The 22,273-nt window shown below is 48.0% G+C and overlaps 1 protein-coding gene across 2 annotated transcripts in view; it reads left to right on the forward strand.

The window, feature by feature from the left end:
• The window catches only part of PPT2 (palmitoyl-protein thioesterase 2), a 71,668-nt gene that overhangs the window by 19,431 nt on the left and 29,964 nt on the right, over positions 1-22,273 (forward strand). The window contains exon 1 of one of the 2 annotated variants that reach the window (XM_048489483.1): positions 12,700-12,736. The exons of the other annotated variant lie outside the window; for it this stretch is intronic. The gene's annotated coding sequence lies outside the window, so the exon portion shown is untranslated. Of the gene's footprint in view, positions 1-12,699; positions 12,737-22,273 lie in introns of those variants that run through there. 2 annotated transcript variants of the gene reach the window in all.

The following is a 22,273-nucleotide window of genomic DNA, read 5'->3' on the forward strand; positions in this document are numbered from 1 at the left end:
GGCATGGGTGCTCTTCCTGAAATAATCGCTGCTTGGCCTAATTAAGTGGCAAATTGCAATCCTGTTTGATGCTAACATAAATTATACCTTTCAAGATGCTAATTTACCTTACTTCCTATCTCCTGTTTTTTTCCCCTCTCACTTCAATGTGTCATAACCAAATTGGTCTGGGGAAAAAAAATCCAAATGAATTACTGCCCAAGGCTGTAGAATCTTGGCTATGCTACAAAGGGATCTATATTCCTCAGATCCTGAACAGATCCAGATGCTTCTGGATAATGTCATTCTACTACATTTTCCTAATAATGTAAAGCTTTCCCATTTCCAAAACATTATATATATAAAATACTGTATTAGCTAGTGGAGGCACCCCCAACCTTTTTAAGCCAGCGGGCACCTTTGGAAATCTGACACGGACTTGTGGGCACAACCACAGAATGGCTGCCAGAGCAGGAAAAGCCAACCACAAAATGTGAGGGTATGAAGTTATGCATAACTCTGATTGTAGCCCTTCAGGCAGAAGCTCTCCTTAACAGGATGAACATATTTTAAATATTTCTTCGCATACACACAAGTAAACACTTTGAACTCAGGAACGCTCATCTGGCAGATCTCTGGTGGCCTGTTGGGAGCTGGGTTGGCCCCAACCATTTGCTACAAACTCTTGGCAGGCATCAGGTATCCTGGTGTCCATGGGAACCACTCCTGAGCTAGAGTCTGCTCTGCTGCATGACTTGGGCATGTATCGTGCCACTCCAAAGCAGGAGGATTCCTCCAAATGAAGGAGCTTTCTTACAACGTAAGAGCAGCTGTTCTTCCAGCGGAGAGGCCACTTAAGCTGGAAGAAGGTTCCTTTGGCTGGACACATGCAGTAAGGTTTAGGTGACCTGAGGCAATCTGCAGTTTGTCATCCTCAGCCCCTATAACAGTGACAGCGAACCTTTTCGAGACCGAGTGCCCAAACTGCAACCCAAAACCCACGTATTTATCGCAAAGTGCCAACATGGCAATTTAACCTGAATACTGAGGTTTTAGTTTAGAAAAAACTATTGGCTCCGAGACATGTGTTACTCGGGAATGAGCTTGGTGGTAGTCGGTGGCTTTGCTTTGAAGCAACCGTGCAACTCTTCCAACTGGTGAATCACGACCCTCGGAGGGTTAACTCAGAAGCAAGCCCCATTGCCAGCAACCGAGCTTACTCCCAGGTAAAGGATCGCGCTTTAGTTCTTCACATGAAAATCAGTGGGGTTTAACAGCTCTTAACAGGGTTACCTACACTGCTTCCCCAAAACTAGGTCTTAAGTTTAATGCTAATAATCGAGCCCAGCGGCCCAGGCCAACCTAGATGTGTGTGTGTGGGGGGGACTCTGTTTGCGCGTGCCCAAAGAAAAGGCTCTGAGTGCCACCTCTGGCACCTGTGCCATAGGTTCGCCACCACTGCCCTATAACGTGGGGAGAAGTGTTTGTGACATGAGAATTAGCAAGGATTCTTTAGCATAGAGATTGGCCATGCTGACAGAGGCTGATGGGAATTGTAGTTCCTGAACATCTGGAGAGCCGCAGGTTCCCTACCCCTGAGCAAGGAGAACAATGCCTATTTAGCTCTGGGGATGGGAGTCCTTGAAGGTGTTTGGGCTGGTGCTGAAGGCACAGGCAGTATGATCCTATACATACAGGGGTTTATAGTCAAATGTGGCGCGGTCTTATAATAGGGCTGTCTTCAAAAGAAAATGAGATCTTTAGGTACATTGAAGGGGTAAGTGGGATACCCCCAGACGTGGATGGCTTAGGCTAGGGCCGGGGTCTGCAACCTGTGGCTCTCCAGATGTTCATGGACTACAATTCCCAGATGTTCGTGGACTACAATTCCCATGGCCAATTGACCATGCTGGCAGGGGCTCATGGGAATTGTAGTCTATGAACATCAGGAGAACTGCAGGTTGCAGACCCCTGGGTTAGGCCAATGATCTCATCAGATCTTAAAAACTAAGGAGCGTCGGCCACCAAGGAAGTCCAGGATTGCTATACAGAGGTGGGTAATGGCAAACCACCTCTGTTGGCCTCTTGCCTTGAAAATCCTATGAGGTTGACTTGACACTATGTTCCAGCAAGTAGGATGCTAGAATTATTAGTATGTGAACAACATGGCAGGCAGAGTTTTTTATGGGACTCAATGGTTTCATAGAGGTGGTTTGTAGAAAGGGAAATAAACACGGGGAGCAGATGCCTGTACTCCCATGTACAAATGTCACACAGATTTCTGCCTGCGCATTAATTATATAGGGTGCTTCTGTGTATTTATTACCTTGTGTGGGCAGCTTCCTAACAAAGAACTTGCAGCAACCTGTGGCTCTTTATGTCCCTACTCGGTCTCTGCGCTCGGCAGAGGCCAATTTGCTGGTGGTTCCCGGCCCCTCAATGATGTGGCTGGCCTCCACGCGGGCCAGGACCTTTACAGCTCTGGCCCCGGCCTGGTGGAACACCCTTCCTCCAGCTGTCCGGGCCCTGCGGGATCTTGGCAAGTTCCGCAGGGCCTGTAAGACTGTGTTGTTCCACCGGGCCTTTGGAGTGCCCAGCCGCTGATGGTGGTGCCCCTCTTCGCTCCCTGTGCTGTTTTACATCAGGTAACCCTCATATTGAGGGGCCCGCTGTTCTCCCTCTTTGGGGAAGGTTCTAAATGTGGATTTTCTGGACGCCTCTTATTTAATTATTTAATTGTTTAATTATTTAACTGTATCAACCGCTGTCTACATGGAGCTTTAGTGAGTTTTATTGATTAGTAGTAGTTCTTTTATCTGATACTGTATGGTTTTTATGCTGTACACCACCCAGAGCCCTTCGGGGATGGGGTGGTATAGAAATTTAAGGAATGAATGAATGAATGAACGAATGAATGAATGAATGAATGAATAATTGTATAATGTTGCAGACCCTTGCCACCGCCTTGCCATGTTTACTCTAATGTGAATCTCACAATGATCAGTGGGACTTGTGCCCAGGTAGATATCGGTAGGATTGCACTGTGAATGTCCTAACAGCCATAATGGTGAGTGTTGAAGGCGGGTCTCCTGGAATGAGTGTGGACTCCGTAAATGCCAATGGAAATGCATATCTTTTATCCACCAGTACAGAATGAAATTAAAGCTTGGAAATCAAATTGCTGATGAATTAACATAAGGATCAGTTATCTGTCAGAGACTGGAGCGATTAATATAGCGGAGTCATTGACCCAAGTTGCAGTCCGCAAAAGGAAAAGAAGATAGGGCCTGTGGGCGTTTTGTCCTGTCAAATTGCCTTTGACTTAAGACAACCCCGTGAATTGATGACCTCTAAAACATCCCATAATTTAACTTCCTCGCTCAGGTCTTGCAAACTGAAGGACATGGATTCCTTAATCGACTGAATTTCTTCATTGTCAGCCTTAAAGTTGCATAATTCCTCAGTAGTCAATATTTTTGTCTTCTTGATGTTCAGCTGTAATCCTGTTTGGCATTTTCCGCTTTTAACATTCTTGAGTAATTGTTTCAAGTCTTAACTACTTTCTGCCAGTAATGTTGTATCATAGGCAGGGGTGTACCGCCCATGGGGACGGGGTGTGTTTCAAATGACCCTGGGTGCACTGATGGGGCGGGCGCGCAAAATCACCCCCCCTCCCTCCTCTCCCATGCTGACCCACCTGTCTGAGCCGTCTCCTTTCCTCTCCAGGCCCTTGGGGGCAGGGCTCAGAGGTGGAGGCGGCTTGGACGAGCACCTTGGCGGCAGGTTGCCTCCCGGGCCACCCACCACAGTGCTCTGCCTCCTCACCTCCCTGCAGGCTGGCTTCTGCCCTCTTCAGGTAGGCGGGAGGGGCGGCTTGAATGGGCGCCCAGCAGCAGGCCAACCCAGGAGCCAGCCTGCCACTGCTGTGCCTGTCCATGCCGCCCCCAAGCCCTGCCCTAAGAGTGGGGGGTTGTGGTGCCGGGGGTCACAGGGCCGGGGGGGCACCTGGAACAGGTGTTGCCCTTGGGCGCCATTTCCCCCCAATATGCCCCTGATCATTGGTATATCTCTGATTGCTATTCTTTGTTCCACCAGTTTTCAGTCTACCTTAATCTGAGCCTGATCCAAATGTTCTTATATGTTCTGCTTATTGATTGAATAGGTAGAGAGAGTAAATATATCCTTGTCTGATTCCTTTGCCATCTGGAAATCATTCCATTTCTTCGTAGTCCCTTCTCATAGTAGCATCTTGTTCAGAATACAGGTTATGCATCAAAACAATCAAATGTTGTGGCACACCTGTTTCATTTAAAACTGTTCATACCTTTCACGTTTCACACTGTAGGAAGCTTTGTCATAATCTATGAAATGTAAACTGATTTTTTTTCTGATATTCTCTCGTATGCTCCACTAAATAACGTAAATTTGCAATATGGTCTCTAGTGCTTCTTCCTTTTCTGATTCCAGCTTGAACATCTGGCACTTCTGGTTCCAAGTGTGGTAAGACTTTTTGTTAGGTTTTGAGCATTACTTCACTTGCAATGGAAAAATTCAGTAGTTGCTGCAATCTTTAACATCTCCTTTTTCAGGATTGGAGTATAGATTAAGTTCTTCAAGTCTATGGGCCATTGTGTTGTTTTCCATATTTGTTGACATATTCTTGTTAATATGCTGGTGGACTCAGTTTTAGTTTCTGTAGCCTGAACCCCCATACTATGTTAAGATGTGTGGCTAGGAGGAGGATATGGCCCATACGTGGTTAAATAGACACCAGTGAGTCCACTTCTTTAAATCTCTGCATATAAGTCATATGAACACATTGTTTGTTTGTTTGTTATATTTTTAGACCGCCCTCCCTAGTAGGCTCATGGTAGTGTACATCATAATTTAATATACAAATTAAAATAGAAACAATAATTCAATCAGCAATTTAAAACAATCAGTATGGGGACAGTTTCCTCCACCCCAACCCCATCCACGGGGGGCCTGGATGACATGAGGGTCTGATGGCTATCCCGGCTGGCTAAAAGCCTGGCGTACAGGTCCGTTGTACAGGCCCTGCGGAAACTTTGAAGGTCCCGCAGGGCCATGGTCTCCTTAGGGAGCCTGTACCACCAGGTAGGGGCCAGGGCTGTGAAAGTCCTGGCCCTTGTAGAGGCCAGCCGGATCTGTTTTGGGCCGGGGACTTCCAGCAGATGCTCCTCCGAGGAGCGGAGGGCCCTAGCAGGGCAGTATGGGGAGATGCGGTCTGTGGCGAGTACACCACGCCACTGGCCACCACGTATAGCAGATTGGCCAGAGAAAAGGGATTCCTGGTTGTTGTTTTCAGGAACCCTCCTTTATTTTACTTACCACCATTTACTTAAGGAGATCTAGAAAACCCCACACTGCTTCTAGCCACCAGTATTTTCAAGGATTCCCACCTCTCCGTCACTCTTGCTTGAGGGGAAGTTCCTACAGGGTCCCTTAATTCATAATTTTGGAGGGAACTCATGGTGGCTGGGGTTTCTAGTCAGTCACCCACATTATCAATCACACACTCACAGGCACGTACTGGCACAAGGGAATTTGAACAGAATAAATAAAAGTTTATTTTTGAAGTAAAAGAATCTCCTTTAACTGGCTCAGAAATGACCTTCAAATAAGCTTTTGATATTTGGTGGTTCTTCAGATTTAACACGCACACAGACACACGCAGGTGTCTTTCAATAAACGAATTGGCTTTAATATGATTTACTTTTCTCCACAGACACACCCTTGACCTTATTCTTCCACTAACCCTTGTTTCACACACCCTCAATCCTGGCCCTGTGAGTTTCAGGCATTACACAGCCTCCCTCACTCACACACACCAAACCCTCTCTGCCTAGAGCAGCGATGGCGAACCTTTTCAGGACAGAGTGCCCAAATTGCAACCCAAAACCCACTTATTTATCACAAAGTGCCAACATTGTAATTTAACCTGAATACTGAGGTTTTCATTTAGAAAAAACGGTTGGCTCCGAGGCGTGCGTTACTCAGGAGTAAGCTTGCTGGTAGTCAATGGCTTTGCTTTGAAGCAACCGTGCAACTCTTCCAACGGGTGAATCACGACCCTAGGAGGGTTTACTCAGAAGCAAGCTCCATTGCCAGCAACCGTGCTTACTCCCAGGTAAAGGATCACGCTTTAGTTTAATGGCGCTTAACAGGGTTACCTACACTACTTCCCTAGGTCTTAGGTTTAATGCTAATAATTGAGCCCAACGATCTAGGCCAGCCTAGATGTGTGTGTGTGGGGCACTCTGTTTGTGCGTGCCCACAGAGAGGGCTCTGAGTGCCACCTCTGGCACACGTGCCATAGGTTCGCCATCACTGGCCTAGAGGTTTGGGGCTTCTCCAGACTGGTATGGTACAGGGGCTGGACATGTGTCCAATACAGAACTGTGTAGTGATCCAGAACTATACAGGTCTCTGTTAGGAAGTTTACTCCTCATTGCATACTGGACGCGACCAGACCTGGCTTTTGCCGTAAGCATTCTAAGCCGACATGCTGCTAAGCCATCGCAGCATGACTGGATAGGTCTGACTCGTGTGATACGGTATCTAAATGGCACTGCTGAACTAGGGTTACTGGTCAAAGCTGATAAACAGAGTAACATGCTATGTGCTACAACTGATAGCTCATTTGCTGACGGTGAGAACCACAAGTCATGCACAGGTTTTGTAATAACCTATGCCAATGTACCAGTATCCTGGCAGTCCCATAGACAGACCTCAGTCAGTCTATCAACTGCTGAGGCCGAGTTCTGTGCCATCTCTGAAACATGCAACGAACTGTTATGGATAAAAGCATTGTTGTCAGAGCTAGGGGAAACTGTTCATCAACCAATACCTGTGTTGGAGGATTCACAGACAGCCATTCATCTAGCAGAAACCGAAAACCTAAAGGCTAGAACCAAATACATAGGCGTGAAATATGAACATGTACGGGAATTAGTACAAAGCGGGTTCATTAAGCTGCAATATGTAGATTCTAAGTTGAATGTAGCTGACGCCTTAACCAAGCCTACTGCAAAAGAAAAATATAAGCTTTTGTGTGAACAGCTGAATGTGATGCCTGTATCAAATGTAAATATGTAAAGTCTGTCATACCGATTTTGGAAGGGGTGTCAGAACATGTGTTTAGATGGACAAAATCTAGATGACAGGTGGACCCTCCTTCCAGCAGGTGCTGTGTGCATAATTAGGGCTGTGTGCACAACTGTGTACCGTGTGCAAAGTCAGATAAGACATGGGCACCTGATTGGCACCTCAATTGTATATAGTTGGCACAGACTACAGGGTGATGTGTGCCTGGAAACACCTGTGGTCTGGCGGAGCACTTTGACAGTAGTTAGCAATAAACAGAACTGCACTGGTGACTGTGTGTCTTTCGGTTCTTGTTTGCATTGCATCCTGCAAGGTGACCTACTCGCGAGTAAGCCGCTGCTTCAACAGACTCCTAGGTCCGGTCAGTGCCACTGACAAGCCTCTGGCCGGCGCTTCGCTCTGCACCAAAAGCCAGGGCCTTCCTTGGCCTCGCACAAGCTTCCTCCGCTTGAAGAGGGTTACTGGAATTCTGTCAGCTATCTGAGCTGGATCAGAATCCCTCTTCACAAGAGTCAGAACTGAGAGACTCCGCTCTTCAGACTCTGCTCTCAAACTGAACACAAGCTGTTCTCAAACTGATCTGTTCAGATCTGATCTGTACTGAGCAGAACTCCAAGCTGTTCAGCACCCACAAGACTGTTCTGCTGTCTCCTTCTCTTCTGACAGGCTCTGCTCTGTCTATCTTGTCAGCATTATGTCGCCCCCTAACATTGGCCATAGGCAACTGTGCCTCCCAACGACCAATCACATTGCTCCTATGTAAATTGGGGCCTGCTGCATTACTTTAAGTGTCACCCAGGCCTCTATAAGCAGGACTGTTTCACACCAACCCTTTAAGGTGGGGCAAGTCTGTTACACGGTCCCTCAGATACACAGGCCAAATACCGCTAAAGGCCTTAAAGGTCAAAACCAGTACTTTGAAGATGGCCCGGAACTCGATGGGCAGCCAATGTAGATGGTATAGGACTGGAGTGATCCAGTCCTGGCATGATGTTCCCATCAGTAATCTGGCTGCCGCATGTTGCACGGGTTTCAGTTTCCGGACATTGAGCCAGAGGTGGGATCCAGCAGGTTCTCACAGGTTCCCGAGAGTAGGTTACTAATTATTTGTGTGTGCCGAGAGGGGGTTACTAATTGGTGATTTTGCCACGTGATTTTTGCCTTAGTTACGCCCCTCCTCTCAGCAGTAGCACGCAGAACTTGAAGCAGTCTAGCAGGAGGTGCACCGGCGTGCGTGGCAGCCTGCAACTGCGTGCATTCGTTTCCCGCCCAAGGACCGGCGCAGCGGCTGCGTCCTTGCCACAGCCCCGCCCAGGAATGCCCCGCCCCAGAATTCCTGGCCACGCCCCGTTGTGCCCCACCCAGCCCCATTGGGGCTATGCCACAGTTTGAATCCCACCACCATGGGAACCTGTTACTAAAATTTTTGGATCCCAACACTGCATTGAGCTGTATTATGCTGAATCAGACCCTTGGTCCATCAAGGTTGCCTGCTCTGACAGAGAGCAGCTCCCCGGGGGTCTCAGGCTGAGATCTCATTGCCTGCTTACTGATCGACAGAGATGCTGAGGGTTAAATCTGAGACCTCCTGCATGCAAACCAAGTGATCTGCTACTGTGCCGCAGCCTTCTACAACCTCAAATGATGACTTGGATGTCTGAAGCTACCTTTTCTGATTAAACTTTGGGAATGGAGCTTTTCGATTACCCCGCAGCGCCTCAAGCAAGGGTTGCTAGCTGAGTGCTGGCAACTGGGAGGAGATGCTATTGGGCAGGAACAACAGAAGTGGCCTAACATCAGCCCAGCGACATCACTTCCAGCACAAATATAGACATCAATGTGTCAGAGCAGTGTTCTAGGAATCCCAGATGTTTTGCTGGATGTTGCGGTGTCACCGTAACCTCAATTTTTTTCCCCATCCCAAATTTGCTCCTGCTGCTCCACCAATAAGGAGAGGGGCCCAGGCCGGGAAATGCTATAATGGGAGGCCTGGTCACTCTGTCTCAAGCCCAATACTTTTCCATGGAAGCAATTTGCATGTTCAGCTGAGTAATTAGGTCTTTCGTCTACCACGAGCTGATTTCTCACCGTGGTGATAATGTACTGCTTCAAGTGTGAGCTGGGAAGTTCCTGTTCCAAGTGTCCTTGAGGCAGGCTCTTAGCCTTGCTCACATTTGCGGTACGGGGATAATAATAACCCTCAACCTGAATTAGAGAATAGTTACAAGAATTAAATGATGTTACGTGGATGGTCTGAGGAGCCACATAAATGCTAGCTAATGTGTTTATTACAACTGTATCTCTTTCCACATGAGGTGAGCAAATAAAACTGTCTTGTTAATGGTATGATCTGCGTGGCCCAAAGTTATCTAACTCTGAGTGGCAGCCATGTTACAGGATTTCTGGTGGTGATTATGGTAGGCGGGCCTCAGTGGTTTCTGGGAATTAGATATGAGCTTCTTTCAAATTATGCATTCATTTTTCTCCTACCCTTTACCTCACGCCAGCCTGGTTCTTCCTTTTCGTTCTATTTTCTTTCACAACGCCTCAGTTAAGTAGCTTCATGACTGTATGGGGGGCTTGAGTATGACCAATGGCAGTGGTGGGATTCAAATAATTTTAACTACTGGTTGTTTACAAGCACCATTTTAACAACCGGCTCTGCTGAAGTGGTGCGAACCTGCTGAATCCCACCACTGAGCAATGGCATATCTAGGGCAGTGATGGCGAACCTATGGCACGGGTGCCAGAGGTGGCACTCGGAGCCCTCTCTGTGGGCATGTGCACACAGAGTTCATCATGTGGGGGCAGAAAATCATCCCCCCCCCCCACACACACACCTAGGCTGGCCTGGGCCACTGAAGACAACATGCGCGCACTGCGGTGAGCAGGGAGGCCTCGGCTGGCGGGCCTGGTGCCTGAGCTCCGGGTGGCTGCTGCCCGGGGGGGGGTGGGCGCAGAGAAGGCAGAGATGCTAGAGAGGCACAGAGCGGTGCACGCAGGACTTGCTGGAGGCTAGAGCAGGCTGGCCCCTGCTCGAACAGGTGGGGCGGAGGAAGAGAGAGCCAACCTGTTTTTTTTCTAAACTAAAACCTCAGCATTCAGGTTAAATTGCCGTGTTGGCACTTTGCGATAAATAAGTGGGGTTTGGGTTGCAATTCTGGCGCTCGGTCTCAAAAAGGTCCGCCATCACTGATCTAGGGGGACCAGAGGGGGTCAGATCACCCAGGGACCATTCTCCTGGGTCATGTGGGGGGCACACACCCCTCTGCACCCAGCTTCTGTCTGCCCTCCAGCCAAGGGTTTCCCCTGCTTCCATAGGACTTTCGCAGCAGGGAAAAGCACAGTTCTTGTGAACAAACCATGGCAGAGCTGGGGGGCAGTGGGCTTAGATAGGCCTCTTCCTGGCAAAGCTCTGCCGGTGAGTGAGAGAGTGGGCGGCAGGCCGGCAATCGAGCGAGAAAGATTGTTGGGTGAGCCGAGGCCTGAAGGGTCCTCTCTCCCTTCCCACCAGCTTCTACGTCCCCTGTCAAGAGTGTGTCCTCTGTCAGAACCAGTTCCCTGTGTTGCGGCAGGCAGGCCCCGGAGTGTGACTCGACAATCCAGAGTCAAGGTGAGCGTGTGAGGCATAGCCACCCGGTCCAGGGTTAGGGCAGGCAGTAGGCCAAGGCATAGTTGAAGCCGGTCCAGAGTCAGGGCAGGCAGCAGGCGAAGGCATGGTCAAGAGCGTCTGAAGTCAAAAGCACAGGCAGGCAGGCTGAGAGCTGGAGGTCAGAGGGAGACCAGGCATGTGGAGCTTACCAGAAAGTATACCTGTTGCACTCAAGATAGGGCAGATATATGAAGATCTGGTTACTGAGGCTGGGATTCTGCAAGAGCTCAATCCTCCTTAGATGCAGATGCCTCCATCTCCCAGAGCCGTCTGCCAAACCCAGCAGCAATGAGATCACTTGTCCTACGACTCTCAGGTGTAGCCTCTGACTTTGCCTCCTTTGAGCAGCTGGCTCGGAACTCTTCTCTTCTGAGATTCTTGATGGTCCTCCCAGCTGCACGGCATCAGGGTCTGCCTTAGCCTGCAAGGGTGAACTTGGAGCCTGCTCTGTTGCCTGCATTTCCTCACGAGAAGGCACCCCTGTAGGCAGAGGCTCTTCAAGCTCTACATCAGAGTCCTCCGTGCTCAGGGACAGGCTCATGACTTTTCCCCATTGGGCGATTCCGCACACGAGTAAAAAAGGTTTGACCCAGTTCCCTGAGAAGGGTACAGACCTAGGTCGAAGCCATTGCTGTTCCCCACTGCAACCAGCTTGATTTCAGCTCGGAGGGCGGAATCACCCTGTGCCTCTTCGCCGCTCCGTTCCGATTGACTCCTGTTCTACGGCCATGTTCCATCTATCCCCACACACGTTATAAAAAAAACTGCCACAGGAATGGAGGGACGAAGGTGGCGTTTTTTGATTGGCCAGCTGTACGCATGCCCGAAACACTCAGCTGTGATTGGCTGAATGGGGGACTCCTGGCACCAGAGATTCTGCACTTTACTGGAACTGAGCTGAGTTCGAGCATGGTTCCCTGAAAAAGTAGTCGTTCCCAACTGGAGTCGGAAATTTGACCGTTACACGGAGCGAAGCTGGTACAAAACCACGTCGATCCCAGTGGTTGTGCGGAGAACTTAGGTCGAACGCAGCTCCAACTTAGGTCGATAACGCAAGTGCGGAATCAACCATTGAGTGCTGCGCTCCTCATTAGACCTCCGGCTTTGTTCAGGGATTTGCCCAGTGTGTTTGCAATGCTGGGCTGGTGGCTTTGCTGTGGGCTGGCCGCACCGGGCAGGGCAGGGCAGGCAACCAGAGCTGTCAACTTGCCTCCCCGTTGCTGCAGAAGGGCCAGCATCACCCACGTGGGGGTGCTCAATTCCTGCTGTGGGGCTCTGTCTCTGGTGAAGGTGTGTGGGGGTCTGGAGAGAGGCATCCCAGATGTTGAGGGCGCCCTTTCCCTCTGTCCCTCCCCAGGTTTGCAATTTTTTGGGGGGGAGGACATAATTTCATTACTTGCCTTGGGCCCCTTTTCCCCATGGTATGCTACTGAGTATGAGTCTCTGCCATCCCAGTCTGGCATTACAACCAATACACCGCACTGGCTTCCCTCTGCCTGCTTAAACTCTAATTGGCATACTGACTGTGTAGCACATAGGTGTCAAACTCGCGGCCCTCCAGATGTTGTGGACTACAGCTACCATCATCCCCTGCCAGCATCATGCTGGCAGGGGGTGATGGGGACTGTAGTCCATAACATCTAGAGGGCCGCGAGTTTGACACCTGTGGTGTAGCATCTGCCAGGCAAGAGCTATCTTCCCTTCTTCTCAGTGCGCAGCCTTGCTTATAGTCAGATTGCTCCAGGTCAGGAACCTGCTGTGCTGAGCTGCTAGTAAATTGCTACCCACATCGCCGACCAGGAAAGGCTCGTAATTAAGGTAATTCCCGTGTCCTCGGCACTGTGTTGTCATTGGCTAGGAGGAGAGGGCAAGGCCCGGAGTAGGACTCATAATCTCAGGAACTGGAGCTCCGGCAATGTAGCCCAGCCCTCCCTGGATGAACATCCTAAGCGAGGGGAGGTGTTGAACTCGATCCAGGTAAGAGACATGGGGTTAGCAAAGGGTTGGGCCTTGCTCTTGCTACTTCCTTCATCCTCTAGGTAAGGGTAGTCCCAGCGGAGGTGTCTGGTGGTTGTGGAGACATCTTCAGACCCCGTTCGGGGAGCCTCAGCTTGTTCCCCGAGGCAATTTGGCAGTGTATCTGTTCCAAATTGCTTCTTTTGACCTGGAAGCTTTGTAACCCTAGACGTGTAGGTGCTGTTTGCGGTTACCTCAAGGAAAAGTGGTGCGTTCAGAGGATGCCTTGATAAACATGGCCTTTTTGCCCTTCCCCCACAGAGCTCCAGCTGGTATCTCAACCTGCATTGTGGTGTGGGTGGTGCTGGAGAACAATTCGGGATGGCCACGTTCAGGCAGCGCTGGAAACCGTAGATGGTGTGGTGAACAAAACCAACTTCAGAACGTGCCTTCGGAGCCTGGTTTAATTAGCGGGGTTGCTTTCGTTCAGATGATCGCACTGATTGTCGTTGTTTCAATTAAATGGCGGTTATTCCACCACGACTGTTTCGTTGTAACTGTCTCAGCTTTAATGAGTTTATCTTAATTGGAAATGAGCAGGGCCTGGTAGAATTTTGCATCCATCGGTTTTTCTGGTCGGTTACCTGACGGAACGGTTTTAGCAGATCGGAAGTCCTGTGCAGACTGCACGCCTTTTTACGTTTTTTCGCTTAGTGATGAAGTTCCCACCGAGGTTTTGCAGAATGTGGCAGGCCTGCTTGGGTTTTTTATTTTATTTTTGAGAGTACCTTTTGCAGGAGCGCTCCATGTGTCGAATGCTTTCAGCATGTAACAGGAAGCATGGGAAAAGAGAAACGCGATGCGCTACCTTCGAACAGGTGGGGGTGCCAGAGATGTGCGAATGAAGATTTAAGGCCCTATGCTTAGAGGGCAATTCTAGAGCTTAGCAGCAGGGTCCCTGCTAGACAGCTGGGTGACCATAGCAGAGGTGGTCATAGCTCATAGGGAGCAGCAGTGGCGTAGTGGCTAAGAGCAGTGGCTAAGAGCAGGTGCACTCTGATCTGGAGGAACCGGGTTTGATTCCCAGCTCTGCCGCTTGAGTAGTGGAGGCTTATCTGGGGAATTCAGATTAGCCTGTACACTCTTCACACACGGCAGCTGGGTGACCTTGGGCTAGTCACAGCTTTTCGGAGCTCTCTCAGCCCCACCCACCTCACAGGGTGTTTGTTGTGAGGGGGGAAGGGCAAGGAGATTGTAAGCCCCTTTGAGTCTCCTGCAGGAGAGAAAGGGGAATATAAATCCAAACTACTACTACTACTACTACTTTCCTTCTCCTTCTTCAAAGAATTCAGGCAGGCCTTAATGCTTACTGTTCTTTCACTGTTGCTAACCAGACTTCTAAAAACCCTGAAGAATGCCCCTTGTTCTCAATCCCAAAGAATATGTGAGCTAAACTTTTTTTGAGGTCTCAATGTCTCTAACAGTACCTTGAAGTTGCCCTTTTCTGATACAGAGTAAGAGACACAGAAAAATGTTTAGGTTCTTTGTCTAGAAAATAGGGCAACAAAGAACAATACTGATAAAGTGGGGCTGGACCTTAGTTCATAATACGTCAAAGGTGACAAATTGACATCTTCCAATTAGAGCGTTAGTTTGTCCTAAATGTTTTGAGTAAGGGGATGATCTCCACCCTCTGCAATGATTGATTGATGATGCTACCTTTGGGGTGTATTCTTTCTATTGCTATTCTGATGTAACCTATAAAACCTCTTCTTCTTCTTCTTCTTCTTCTTCTTCTTCTTCTTCTTCTTCTTCTTCTTCTTCTTCTTCTTCTTCTTCTTCTTCTTCTTCTTCTTATTATTATTATTATTATTATTATTATTATTATTATTATTATTATTATTATTATTATTATTATTATTATGTCAGTCAAAAACATCTGTCTGCTGTTTTGGTTTTTGGGGTTTTTTCCTCTCCTCTCTGTCTGGTGTTGATGAGTGTTTCCCTCCCAGTTTCATTTTCTGATCCTGTTAGGAAGACCAATCTACTCAGCACTTTCAAAAGGTGTGCCTAGGAATTCATAATTCTGGTGGGGTGTGGGCCTTTGCATCCGTTTCTAATGCCTCACTTGAGAACAGTGAGTGTTTCATAAAATGCAAATGTTTTCAGTAGCTTGTAACCTAATTTTATAAATAGCACATTGGCTAGGCATGTATTCTCAGCTTTATCTAACCCCTTATCTGAAACACAAATGTTCTCAGTGCCTGGCACCTTAGGGTGCTCTGCTGTAGACCCTCGAGTGTGCTCCATTCTACCTCATGAGGAAAAGGGTTGGTTTTTATATCCTGCTTTTTTCTACCTCAAAGGAGCCTCAAAGCAGCTTACAAATTCCTTCCCTTCCTCTCCCCTCAATAGACAGGTAGGTGGGGCTGAGAGAGTTCTGAGAGAATTGTATCTAGCCCAAGGTCACCCATCAGGCTTCATGTGGAGGAGCAGGGAATCCAACCCAGTTCTCCAGATTAGTGTCCGCCACTCTAAACCATGCTGTGAGGGGTTCTGTGGAACTTAAAAACTTGTATAATGCCATACTGAACTATGTTGTTCCCGGTAAAAGAGCTCAGTTAAGTGGTTCAATCATTATGTGAAACTATGGTTTGATTAACCACAGCTCACATAATTGATTTGACTGCAGATTACTCCACTAACGATAGTTTATGATACCGTCTGGTACACCAGATATGGTTGCGCAAAATTCCCTTGCTCTGTGAAGAATAGCAAAGTTTAAACGTTTAGAAAAGTGATTTTAAATTTTGCAGTGGGAGCTGGACTTTAATGGGAGAGGAATGGATCACAACACAGTTTGGATCTGTGAGGAGCATGTGTGACTTTAGTCTGATCCCAGCATGCATTGCAGATACTAAGCTTGCTGGGTGTCCTGGGGCCTGTTATGCATTCTCAGCCAAATCTACCTCACAGAGTTACTGTGAGGGTAACATGGAGAACAGTGTTAGCTCCATTGGGTCCCCATTGAGCAGAAAGGTGGGGTGTACATGAAGAAAAGAAATAAGATTTGGAAGGAGCTACACATGGCACTGCTAAGGCTCTAAGCTAAGGTGACCAGATTTTCACCTTTTTAAACCGGGACCCGGGTGCGTGCGCGCATGCGCACGGCCACAGCAGTGCACTGCCTTTTGGGGCGCTCCCCGTTTTCCCGTCCTGTCACAGGGCGGGAACCGGGAGCGCCCCAGAAGGCAGTGCGGCAGCCTTCCAAAAATCGGGACAGTTAAAAAAGTTCCACAAATTGGTTTAAGGCGGGACTGTCCCACCAAAAGCGGGACGTCTGGTCACCTTGCTCTAAACTACGCATGAATAAGGAAATTGCTAATTTTGGTGTGCTAGGTTTGTATCACAGGCAGAAGGCGTTCCGGCATTCTGCTGCTATTTCAGCAGAGGACAGCAGTGGAATTCCGTCTTGCATACCTTCCGTCCATTAGCTTAGTGGGGCGAAGGAAATGACTATTCCCAATATAGTCCTTGACTTGGGTTGGTAACCGTAAAATGACGCACTTGGTTATGATCAGGACAGAAATGGTGGAAAGGAAGCTAGGCTCATATTACAGTGGCCAAAGTTCAACCCCTTCCCCCATATCCACCGCTGGATTTCACTGGTTGATTTTGGGCAAGGTCCCTCTGTGAACCTCCGTGCTTCCTCCAGAGCCAGATTATGACTAGCCCGGTCAAATTGCAAAACAAGTGAGTTACACAAAGACCGAAAGCAGTCTGCTTCTGTAAAGAACTATGCAAATGACGGCTTCAGCGGTAAGAGTCATCAGCATGTTTATTGGTAATGTTAACATAGTGTACACTAAGGCAGCACCTTCACCCACCACCTGTGATTAGAGGAATAGCATGTTTGATCTTGGCATCATACTGCGAGTGATCTAGTTCTTGCTACGGTGGCTGACCTGGGTCAGGGCTGTACCTGCTCAGAAGAATCAGATATTCCTACTACCCTTGTGCCCTGACCTGGATAGCTGAGGCTTGCCCAGTCTCATCAGGCTAAGCTGGGTCAACTTTGGCTACTATTTGGATGGGAGACCACCAAGGAAGTCCAGGGTTGCTATTCAGAGGCAGGCAATGGTACCACCGCAATATCTCTCACCTTGTAAGCCCTCTAGATTGCCATACGTTGGCTGCAAGTTGGCAGCAACCACCCCCACCCCCCGAACCCAGAAAAGTAGCTTGTCAGGAAGAAGGTACACTAGACTTGTCCCCACATACCTAGCTTTCCATACATAGGTGCCTTGTGGGTCAGTGGGTAAGCATGTAATAAGACTTCCCCTGTGGTTCTATAGACATTCTTTTTTTCCCTCCTGCCCTCCCCTCGGTACTGTGCAGTTTCCCCCCTCCCTGCTTCTCCTTGCCAATTCTGCGAGATTGATTAGGCCAGTGATGGCGAACCTTTTCGAGACCGAGTGCCCAAATTGCAACCCAAAACCCACTTATTTATCGCAAAGTGCCAACACGGCAATTTAACCTGAATACTGAGGCTCTAGTTTAGAAAAAACGGTTGGCTCCGAGGCGTGCGTTACTCGGGAGTAAGCTTGGTGGTAGTCGGTGGCTTTGCTTTGAAGCAACCGAGCAAATCTTCCAACGGGTGAATCACGACCCTAGGAGGGTTTACTCAGAAGCAAGCCCCATTGCAAGCAACTGAGCTTACTCCCGGGTAAAGGATCGCGCTTTAGTTCTTCGCATGAAAATCAGTGGGGTTTAACAGTGCTTAACAGGGTTACCGACACTGCTTCCCCAAAACTAGGTCTTAGGTTTCATGCTAATAATTGAGCCCAGCAGCCCAGGCCAGCCTAGATGTGTGTGTGGAGGGGCACTCTGTTTGCGCGTGCCCACAGAGAGGGCTCTGAGTGCCACCTCTGGCACCCGTGCCATAGGTTCGCAACCACTGGATTAGGTGGCATGACTCTCAAGGGTCAGGGTTGCCAACATCCAGGTGGGGCCTGGAGATCTTTGGCGTTACAGTTGATCGCCCTACTACAGAGATCAGCTCCCTCAGAGGAGATAGCTGCTTTGGAGGAGTGGATTCCATGACTCCACTCTCATCCCTTAACCCTACCCTCCCCAGACTGTACCCCTGGACCGCCAGGAATTTCCCATTCCAGAGTTGGCAGCCCTACCAAGACTTGAGCAGGAATTTGAGCTCTTGCCTCCGCAGTCCTAGTCTGACAAACTAATTGGGTGTGTGTAAAAGTGCCGTCAACTGACTTAGGGCAATCCAGTGTGTTTTTCAGAGCGAGATATTAACAAAAGTGGTTTGCTATTGCTTTCTTCCTCATAATGACCCTGGTATTCTTTTGTGGCCTCCCATCCAAATGCTAACCATGGCATCATACTGCGAGTGATCTAGTTCTTGCTACGGTGGCTGACCTGGGTCAGGGCTGTACCTGCTCAGAAGAATCAGATATTCCTACCACCCTTGTGCTGAGTTTATAAGCTCTGATGAAATAACTGCTTGGGCTAAACTCCAACAAATAATTCAGGTGTCAGTGTGTGCTTAATGACTGGGGCCTCTTTGGGTTACTGAATCTCTCTATTTATGTCTCCTTTCTCACTGTGCTTGCAATGGCACCTGGTGGGCCACTGCGAGTAGCAGAGAGCTGGACTAGATGGACTCTGGTCTGATCCAGCTGGCTTGTTCTTATGTTCTTATGTTCTTAATGTAGATAACAATGGCATCTCTGGGCCTCTCTGCCCTAGACGAGATGTCTGCAACCTGCGGCTCTCCAGATGTTCATGGACTACCAATCCCATCAGCCCCTGCGAGATGGCCAAATTGACCATGCTGGCAGGGGCTGATAGGATTGGTAGTCCATGAACATCTGGAGAGCCGCAGGTTGCAGACCCTTCTTTTGCTTTTGTCTTCTTTTCCCGCTTTTACTTTATGTAGTTGGGGGCAAGGGAGGGAGCGAACAACAGAGGCAATAAAGCTATGGGTAATTGGGGGGTGGGTTAGAACTGGCTTTGCAAAAGCCAGGGGTTCAATGTTCGTTTCAATAAAGATTTCTGATGGAGAAGTCCAGAGTTTGTCATTGAATGAATCATAGACCTGACATCAGGAAGGTGCTTAATAAAGGGAAATGAATTTTGGATTATATCACTGTGTTTGGACGCATTATCGGTTTACTGCAGATGCTACTCTTTTGTGGCATCATTGTTTTTTGCTGAAGTAATGCCATTTTTCTTCACAATATCCACACTCCATGTGCTATGTCCGTTCGGACATTGGGAATCCCAGTACACTGCATATTGTTCGTATTGACCTATGGCTTAGGTCTGTCCATGTGGAATGTCATTGATTTGCGTTGTGGAATCCGCTTTGAGCAGTGGTGGGATTCAAATAATTTAACAACTGGTTGTTGACAAGCTCCATTTTAACAACCGGTTCTGCCGAAGTAGTGCGAACCTGCTGAATCCCACCACTGGCTTTGAGTCTCAGTGAGAAAGCTGGCTTATAGATACCGTAAACGGCTGTCTTTTCCTGGCATTGTGGCCGAATATAAGACATCCCCAGAAAATAAGACGTAGTAGAGGTTTTGCTGAAGTGCGAAATATAAGGTATCCCCCGAAAGTAAGACATAGCAAAGTTTTTGTTTGGAAGCATGCCCGACGAACAAAACACAGAAATATAAGACATCCCCTGAAAATAAGACATAGCGCATCTTTGGGAGCAAAAATTAACATAAGACACTGTCTTATTTTCGGGGAAACACGGGTAGGTGTTTGAGGGCTTGCTTTGGCAACTCTGTAACTGTGATGTCTTGAGAGGAATAGCATCTGGCAGACTTGTGGGAAGGGATATCTGTGTTCTGTAGGGAAGATGGTGCTGTACAGAGTTGGAAATCTAGTACCTCAGTATGCCTTTCAAACCTAGGCAGAACAAGAAATAAAATTTAACTATTAATGTGTTACAAGATGCTGGTTTATTTTTATTTCTCCAAACCTTTATTATCTGCCTTTCCTCTTTGTTCAAAGTAGTTAAACTATATAAATCTTATTTCTGTTAGTCTAAACTGTTATCTTTAGTCTAAACTGTCTTTCATGGTTTACACTTGGAGGCTTGTGTGTCCATAAAAAAGGTGCTGCTAAGTTGAGACTGCATGTACCCACAGTAGTGTGTTGGGGCGGGGGGATTTCTAGCTACAGATACCCTGTTTCCCTGAATATAAGACATCCCCTAAAAATAAGACATAGTAGAGGTTTTGCTGAAGTGCGAAATATAAGGCATCCCCCGAAAGTAAGATATAGCAAAGTTTTTGTTTGGAAGCATGCCCGACGAACAGAACACAGAAAAATAAGACATCCCCTGAAAATAAGACATAGCGCAGTGGTGGCGAACCTATGGCACGGGTGCCAGAGGTGGCACTCAGAGCCCTCTCTGTGGGCACACGCAAACAGAGTCGCCCCCCTCTCCACATATTTAGACTGGCCTGGGCCACTGGGATCCATTATTAGCATTAAATCTAAGACCTAGTTTTGGGGAAGCAGTGTAGGTAACCCTGTTAAGCGCTGTTAAACCCCACTGATTTTCATGCGAATAATTAAAGCACGATCCTTTACCTGAGAGTAAGTTGCTTCTGAGTAAACCCTCGTAGGATCGTGATTCACCCATTGGAAGAGTTGCATGGTTGCTTCAAAGCAAAGCCACTGACTATCACCAAGCTTACTCCCGAGTAACGCATGCCTCAGAGCTAACTGTTTTTTCTAAACTAAAACCTCAGTATTCTGGTTAAATTGCCATGTTGGCACTTTGCAATAAATAAGTGGGTTTTAGGTTGCAATTTGGGCACTCGGTCTCGAAAAGGTTCGCCATCACTGACATAGCGCATCTTTGGGAGCAAAAATTAATATAAGACACTGTCTTATATTCGGGGAAACACGGTAGCTATATAGCTCATGATTCATTTCTCTCCTCTCCCCAGTCCATATTAAGGTAGTTTACGTTGAGCGAAAAGGGATTTATTACACCCGTGAAATTTTAAAAATATAAAAAAGACACGCACGTGCAACCCAAATCTTAAAAGCATTAATGAGAAATCTGGGATTGTGTGTTGGGAAGAGAAATGGTTGACGTTATTTGGGAAATTACAGGTTACAGATTGGGTTGCAGACTGTGTGTGGGGGGGCGGAGGGGATTTAAAAATTACCTTAGTAGCGTTTGTTCAAGATATGTACCAGATAAGAGCCACTACAGTGAAGGCCAGGACAACTGGAGGAGGTGGGAGTATCCCAAGGGCTCTACAAGTCATTTAAGAGCGGCAGGCAAGCCCAAATCATACCAGTCTGGCTAAGGATGAAATGAAGTCTTTTCAAGGCTGAATCATATATTAGAAAATCCACATTACACTCATGCTGGGCACTCAGTTCCCTGGCATGCATGAGTCTGATTCATGGCACCCGGGACAAGGCGATGAAGCCTTTCCTCAGCCCACACCATTTTTCCTACCTGACATGGCCCTTGGGAACCATGTTTTTTGTCCTGTTGAAGAAAGATATGTTACTCATGGCTACACATAAGTGTCCTCAGTAAGGCAAATCTGGGTCTGGGACCATTTCAAGCTAAGGTAGCAGTGGTGGGGGAATGGCGCAGTGGTGGCGAACCTTTTGCACTCCAGATGTTATGGACTACAAATCCCATCAGCCCCTGCCAGCATGGCCAATTGGCCATGCTGGCAGGGGCTAATGGGAATTGTAGTCCATAACATCTGGAGTGCAAAAGGTTCGCCACCACAGGCTAAGGGCCCTTCCCCTCACAGCTGCAACCTGAATACCCCCACCCCGTGCATGGGGATTGAATTCCCAGTACAGAATACCATATGGAGTTTGTAATATGTGAATCAACCCTCACTTTTGTAGGATTTGGGGGTAGGGATTGTCTGCCTTGGGAGAAGGGGGTGGAATCTACTCTTCCAACCCTTTCAAATGGGACTGGAGCACCTTCCTTATGAGGAGAGGCTGCAGCGTTTGGGGCTCTTTAGTTTGGAGAGGAGGCGTCTGATGGGGGATATGATTGAAGTCTATACAATTATGCATGGGGTAGAAAATGTTGACAGAGAGAAATGTTTCTCTCTTTCTCACAATACTAGAACCAGGGGGCATCCATTGAAAATGCTGGGGGGAAGAATTAGGACTAATAAAAGGAAACACTTCTTCACACAACGTGTGATTGGTGGTTGGAATATGCTGCCGTAGGAGGTGGTGATGGCCACTAACCTGGATAGCTTTAAAAGGGGCTTGGACAGATTTATGGAGGAGAAGTCGATTGATGGCTACCAATCTTGATCCTCCTTGATCTCAGATTGCAAATGCCTTAGCAGACCAGGTGCTCAGGAGCAGCAGCAGCAGAAGGCCATTGCTTTCACCTCCTGCATGTGAGCTCCCAAAGGCACCTGGTGGGCCACTGCGAGTAGCAGAGAGCTGGACTAGATGGACTCTGGTCTGATCCAGCTGGCTTGTTCTTATGTTCTTATGTTCTTAAATGGCGGGAGA

The sequence above is a fragment of the Sphaerodactylus townsendi genome, linkage group LG03 (assembly GCF_021028975.2).
Source record: "Sphaerodactylus townsendi isolate TG3544 linkage group LG03, MPM_Stown_v2.3, whole genome shotgun sequence".
Taxonomy (NCBI): Eukaryota; Metazoa; Chordata; class Lepidosauria; order Squamata; family Sphaerodactylidae; genus Sphaerodactylus; species Sphaerodactylus townsendi.